This window comes from Bison bison, unplaced genomic scaffold, assembly GCF_000754665.1.
Source record: "Bison bison bison isolate TAMUID 2011002044 unplaced genomic scaffold, Bison_UMD1.0 scf7180017864148, whole genome shotgun sequence".
Classification (NCBI taxonomy): domain Eukaryota; kingdom Metazoa; phylum Chordata; class Mammalia; order Artiodactyla; family Bovidae; genus Bison; species Bison bison.
Window position 1 is genome coordinate 220,700 of NW_011494720.1, and position 6,875 is coordinate 227,574.

Consider the following 6,875-nt stretch of genomic DNA (forward strand, 5'->3'; position numbering starts at 1 on the left):
AAATGTAAATATTTTCAGAGAAAATAATAACACTCACATAGTCCCCGGGAGTGGGGATCTTCTTTGGTTTTTCCTCCTCCAGTTTCCCTGTAAGCCTGCGGAGGGGAGCTCTGGGGAGTGCGGGTATCAGAATAGGCGAGTGCCCACCCGGCCCCCCTGCCCATGTTTCTCCTTCGCTGGCACCGTCCTCACAACACTCTACTCTCATGGTCCTTATTTTGGGATGGAGACTGTGGAGAACAATGAGCCGCTGTCACTTTCGGGAAGCCCTTCAGCTGTGTGGTGGAGCTTAAAAACCATCCTCCGTTTTCAAACTGCTTAAGGGTTTTCAAGCTGCTTTAGCATCTTCGATCCTGCAGCCTTCCCTGTTGTGGAGGGAGGCGAGCATTTGTACTTTTTAACGGCTGACACCACACTTGTTGGGGTTCATGGTGTAAAATTTCTGGTTAGCAGTGTATGAGTGTGTGTGTTTTCCCCACAGGCCGTCTGTGTTTCAGGAACACAATACGAGGTTGCATCACTGTGTCCTGGTGCATGAGCCAGGGGTGGTCACAGGCTCCACAGAGTCCTGCCTGCATGGGGAAGTGGCAGCGTGGGGGTCCCCCTTTTGCTTAGGGATGGGGCTGCTGGAGATAGCTGCCCTCTGAACTGCCTTTTGGTTTGTAAGGTGTCTTCAGGGTCCGAGGCGTGCTCTCTTTGCGTGTTTCTTCAAAACCGCGCAGGCTTGGGACTTCCCTGGTGGTCCAGTGGCTGAGATCATGAGCTACCAATCCAGGGACCTCAGGTTTGATCCCTGATTAGGGAACTAGATCCCACATGCTGCAGCTAAAGATCCTGCATGCTACAACAAAGACCTGGCCCAGCACCAAATAATAAAATAAATTAAAAAAAAAAAAGAAATTGTAAGCAAAACAAAACAAAAAACTTCTCAGGCAGGAAACCTGCATCTTCTCTTTCCCTCTTCCAACTTCCAGTCCATCTCCAAATTCCATCTCTTTTCCCTTCCTATTTATCACTGTTGAAATCTTTCCGTTCTTGCCTCAACTGGCATCCAGGCCCTGCTACCTCCCACGGGTGAGTGCAGCAGCCTCTCAGCAGCACCCCCACCCCCTACCCTGGGCCCCCGGGCCAGAACTGTGCAGCTGGGCCAGTTCTCCCAGCATTATTCCCCACCCTTGCTCTGGAGCCCTCTGTTGCTACAGTCTGCAGGGAAAGGCTGGCAACATGAAGGGGATGGATTTTGTTTGTCTTTCACAATATTTTGAGGACTTGTAAGCCAATTGGAAAAAAAAAATCGGGATATTTTAACATTAAAAAATCCATCTTTTCAACTTTTCTGAAAACTTGGGAAATCTGGCAGCACTGAGCATTTGTTCCTAAAAGGTTACAGTAGTCGGGAATGGAGGATTTGGGTTTGTTCACTGCTTTTCCATGCGGCATGTTTTCTCTTGTTTGTTGCACTCATAGTCCGTACTCCCACCTGCCTCAGCTCTCATTTCTGGCTTCCACAGGCATTAGTATTAATATTTGCAGCCCAGAGCAGTCTGACTCCCAGGCCAAGAGCTTTCTGTACCCTGTATTTAGAACAATTCTTGTATTTTGCCTCCTGTGTACCATCCTGTCTCTTTTGGGTGCTCTCTGTCCCCTTCTCAGTTCGGTTCAGTTCAGTCACTCAGTCGTGTCTGACTCTTTGCGACCCCATGAATCACAGCACGCCAGGCCTCCTTGTCCATCACCAACTCCCGGAGTTTACCCAAGCTCATGTCCATCGAGTTGGTGATGCCATCCAGCCATCTCACCCTCTGTCGTCCCCTTCTTCTCCTGCCCCCAATCCCTCCCAGCATCAGGATCTTTTCCAATGAGTCAACTCTTCACATGAGGTGGCCAAAGTACTGGAGTTTCAGCTTCAGCATCAGTCCTTCCAGTGAACACCCAGAACTGATCTCCTTTAGGATAGACTGGTTGGATCTCCTTGCAGTCCAAGGGACTCTCAAGAGTCTTCTCCAACACCACACTTCAAAAGCATCAATTCTTCTGCGCTAAGGTTCCTTCACAGTCCAACTGTCACATCCATACATGACCACTGGAAAAACCATAGCCTTGACTAGACGGAACTTGTTGGCAAAGTAACGTCTCTGCTTTTTAATATGCTATCTAGGTTGGTCATAACTTTGTTCCAAGGAGTAAGCGTCTTTTAATTTCATGGCTGCAATCACCATCTGCAATGATTTTGGAGCCCCCAAAAATAAAGTCTGACACTGTTTTCACTGTTTCCCCATCTATTTGCCATGAAGATATGGGGCCGGATGCCATGACGTTAGTTTTCTGAATGTTGAGCTTTAAGCCAACTTTTTCACTCTCTAAGCCTGGCTAAATCCTGCCATTCTACAAGGCCAGCTTCTCCTCTGTGAAACCCTCCCTCCCTGCCCTAGGTGGAAATGTTCCCATTCCTTCATCATAAAGCATTTTGGTTTGTCTGTCCTTTAGTGCCTCTGGATATCATTTTGTTTTTGTGCGTCGGCTGCCTCTCCAGGGCAGGGCCTCACAGAGTTGACACACAGAGCCTCACTCATGGTGAACGCTCAGTGGATACTTTCTTAACCAGAAGGATGAACACACGTGATCAAGGGCCTCATTCTGTGGGTACCAACAGAAAGATCTCTGACTCAGTGGGGGATGATGTTAGCTGGTGATTTACCCAGCCACTCTGAAGAGGTTGTTTCATATCTTGTCACCTGAGCCCCTGCTGGCAGATCTATTTTTAGTGTAGGGAAATCCCTGAATGCAACTAAATTCTGGCAAACCAGAGTATGTCATGGGTGGAGTTTCTTCCTTGTAGGTGACTTGATCTGTCCCCAAGGTTATTCACTGATACTGCTTTATACAGAAGATAGAGCTCAAGAGAACATCCATTGAGAGCTCTATGACCACACTCCTCATTAAAATGATTAAACACCAAATATACGCAGGATTCTACGCTTGATGCTAGATCTGTTTTTCCTTCCCACGTGTACCTCCATGGCCCCATCTCTCTGTCCTCCCCGGGGCTTTGGTTTTAGTATCACCAGCCTTCAGAATCCATCCTGCTCTGTGCTCCACGCTCTGCGCTGGTCCACACATTCAGCCTGACCTCCTCCTGGCTTCTGAGAGAAGTGGGTGGAGGTCCTGAGAAGCTCATCAGTTGGTACAAAATGCTGATACCTAGTGATTCGGTATAATTACTCAACGAGTAAATACTTGGTTTGCATAAACCTTCCCACTTAGAAAGCCAGACCCAGGACTTCTCAGCTGTATGCCCTTGGGGCATGGCGGTGACCTCGGGATGCTGGCTGTTTTCTTTATTGCTGTCAAGCTCCTTTAAGAGGGGAAGGGGCTTTGCTTTGTCTGGGCCAGAGGGTGAGTGGACCCTAGGGCCGTGGTGTCCAGTGAAACGAAAGACCCCATGTCACTTGCCATGTGTGGTAGCTGAGCCCTGAAATGTGGCTAAGGTGACCAGGGAGCCAGATTTTGAATTCTATTTCATCTTAGTGAGTTTAAACATAAATACCACATGTGGTGGCCATGTTGGATGGCCCAGACCTCAAGGGTGGGGGAAATGGGTCATACGAGGTCAAAACCTTTGGGGAGCCCAGTACAGTCGTGGTGAGAGGACACCTAATTGCAGACGCTGCCGTGTAGGCGAGACTCTGCCGCTGTGCAAGTAAAAGCTTGTTTGACCAAATTTGGCCTCAAAGCTGAACGATGTTTGCGGGGAAACCTGTGCTATGCTGTGCTGTGCTGACAAGGGCATTGTTCATTTATTATTTTATTTCCTTTCAGAAGAGCAGACACAAAGCTCCCCTCAGCTGTAATTACTTGAACGAGTTTCTATATCCTGTTTCCTCTACTTGATTTCATTAAACCGTGACATAAATGCATACTTTGCACCCAAAGCGTGTCTAATCACTGAACCCAAATGACTGCTTTGAGAGAGGAGTCAGGGAACTTCGGGCGAGTCTGTATAGACTGTTACACAGATTGAAACTTGTGAGGTTATCGCTTTTTCTTGGTTTTTCTTGAATAGCATCAGCTGACATGGGCTCTGGGTGTTTTGCCCTTACATGGTGGTTATTAAAGCCGTGCTGAGCTGCAGGCATAGGTGAATTAATCTTGCGCCACATTTGCTAGAATATCTGCACTGTGTGTGCCATGGCTTCAGTATTCATTGGCCCCAGGGAGGGTCCGTGTGTTCAGGCGTCATTTATTCCACACTGCGGCTTCCCAGCTGCAATCTGTGTTCATGGGCTGCCAGTTGTTCCGTCATCTAGTGAGTTTCTTTGTTGGTGTGTCAGTTCCCACCAGTTCTTTCACTGTGGAAAGTCTAGCAGCCCTTTGAGAGCCACACTGCTCTTTGTGGCTCCCCAAATGGCTCCCCTATCCACCCACAGTCTTCCTTTCAACCCCAATTTCAAATATACACAATATAAGAAATCAGCACAGGCAGCACTGGAGCAAGAAAATACCAGTGTGAAAGGTAGATGATGAGCAGGGAGACTGGCACCCCCACAGGGAAGCGTCAATGTGGTCTTCCCCAGCATCCTGACTGAGTGGAGTGCAGCCTTGGGGTCCTCCGGCATCATCCCCCGGTGGAGGCCACATCTGTCCCCATCTCTGCTCTGCCCTTTGTTCAGTTGCTCAGTCATGTCTGAATCTTTGCGACCCCATGAACTGCAGCACGCCGGGCTTCCCTGTCCTTCACCATCTTCTAGAGTTTACTCAAACTCATGTCCATTGAGTCAGTGATGCCATCCAACCATCTCATCCTCTGTCGCCCCCTTCTCTTCTTGCCTTCCATCTTTCCCAGCATCAGGGTCTTTTCCAAGCAGTCTGTTCTCTTCACATCAGGTAGCCAAAGTAGTGGTCTTTCAGCTTCAGCATCAGTCCTTCCAATGAATATTTAGGACTGATTTCCTTTAGGATGGACTGGTTTGATCTCTGTGCAATCCAAGGGACTCTCAAGAGTCTTCTCCAGCACCACAGTTCTAAAGCCCTGGGGAGGGCTTAAAAATGGTATCTCATTTGAAAGAGTGGCTCTGTACCAGTCTGAGAGACAGACTGGCTGGATAAAAGTGTGGGCTGGATGGCTTCCAGGAGGGAAAAGGCACAGCAGCCCAGCCAGCTCTAAGTGGAGCACAGTGCTGCTGTGTTCACTGCCTCACTGAGGCAGTAGACTGAGTCTTAGGGCCTGTAAGGTACTGTCAAATATTCCTATAGGCAGATACACACCTCCAACCCTGTACTGCTTTTCTGATGTCCTGGAAGGCCAGGTGATTATGTTTTAATTTTATTCCTATCCCTACTCTCCAGCAAGAATCGTTCTTCTCCAGTTCTGAGGTCATTTGACTTCTCTAAGGAGACTTGCTTTTTCCTTCCCATTTTTGTTTAGTATTATTAAAAAATATAAAAGAGATTTTAACTTTAATAAGACTAACGTCTTAGACTTGCCCCTCTATATTGGGTTCAGTTTTCCTTCTGCTTTATCTGAACTTTTCAATATCGACTTCATATCTTATAGTAAAAAAAAACACAATAGTCAGCACCCCTATTTACAAGGAATTACAAGGATTTCCCTGGTGGTTCAGACGGTAAAGCATCTGCCTACAGTGTGGGAGTCCTGGGTTCAATCCCTGAGTTGGGAAGATCCCCTGGAGAAGGCAATGTCACCCCACTCCAGTACTCTTGCCTGGAGAATCCCATGGATGGAGGAGCCTGGTGGGCTAGGGGTTGCAAAGAGTCAGAGACGACTGAGCGACTTCACTTTCACTTTCACTATTTACAAGGGTTTGAAGAGTTCTGTGTCAGGAACTGGGATACAGGCAGCAATAAACATTTTCTTATTATTTCACAGTGGTATATCATCTGCCTCAGTTTCCTCAAAACACTTGGGTCCTCACTTTTGTGTAGGAGCAGGAAAAAGAATGGTTGAGGACCATTACCTAGTAAACACGCTTTGCTAGAAAGGAAATTCTCAGAAAGTCAGCCTTGCCTCTGAGGACCAGACAATGCAGCTGGCACAGAGCAGCGAAGCCCAGGTGGACACACAGGTGTCCATGCACAGGTTTCTCTCTGACTTCTGTAAATACTCCTCGCCACCCCTGAGGCTGGGACGAGTTGGCATGCAGGTGACTCCTCATGGGAAGGGGAAGTGCAAAATTAAAGCACTCTTCTAAATGCGCTCTTTCTCTCCGCTGTCTCAGACCGAGCGAGACGTGGGGAATATCAGGTAACAGAGAGGAGAGGTAGCCGGGATCGACGGGGCGCTGGAGGTCAGATTCCAGATCAGGCGATCTATCACTGCACTGCCGCTGGACTTCCTCGCCCTCTGTTATGGACGGGATGTCTTTGGCTGCAGGAATATTAAACTTGATTCACAATAATAGGGCTCTACTGGAATGTCGGTGGGCTTCAGAGGCGACATTTTCTAGAACCCTCTTTTCTTACTTCTCCCCAGTCTGCCCACCATGAGTCAGACTCTCCCTTCACGGTTGCACAATGGTTGCAGCAGTTTCTAGGTAACGGGCTGCCTCAGCCCACTCTCCAGCCAGGATGCTGCTGTTGAAAGACCATCTTTCCCCAGAGCCCCCACTAGTCTGAGTTGAGTCTGTAACTGGGGCTGGGGTGACACTGACCCAAGAGCCCTGGCTCAGAAACCCCTGGTGGACTCAGGTTTTTCCAGACCCAGAGCTAGGAAGGGAGATGTAGATCCATGTCCCCCCAGTACCCCCCACCCTCTGAAAACAGATGAAGTAGTCACCAAGGGAAGTATAGATGTTGGGTGGGAAACTGCAAGTCACACTACTCTTCCTATAATTGATCAACCCCCCCATTAAAAACTC

The 6,875-nt window shown here is 48.3% G+C and overlaps 1 long non-coding RNA gene across 1 annotated transcript in view; it reads left to right on the forward strand.

The window, feature by feature from the left end:
• Positions 1 to 6,875, forward strand: part of LOC104989206 — a 91,991-nt gene that overhangs the window by 57,650 nt on the left and 27,466 nt on the right. The window lies entirely within an intron of this gene.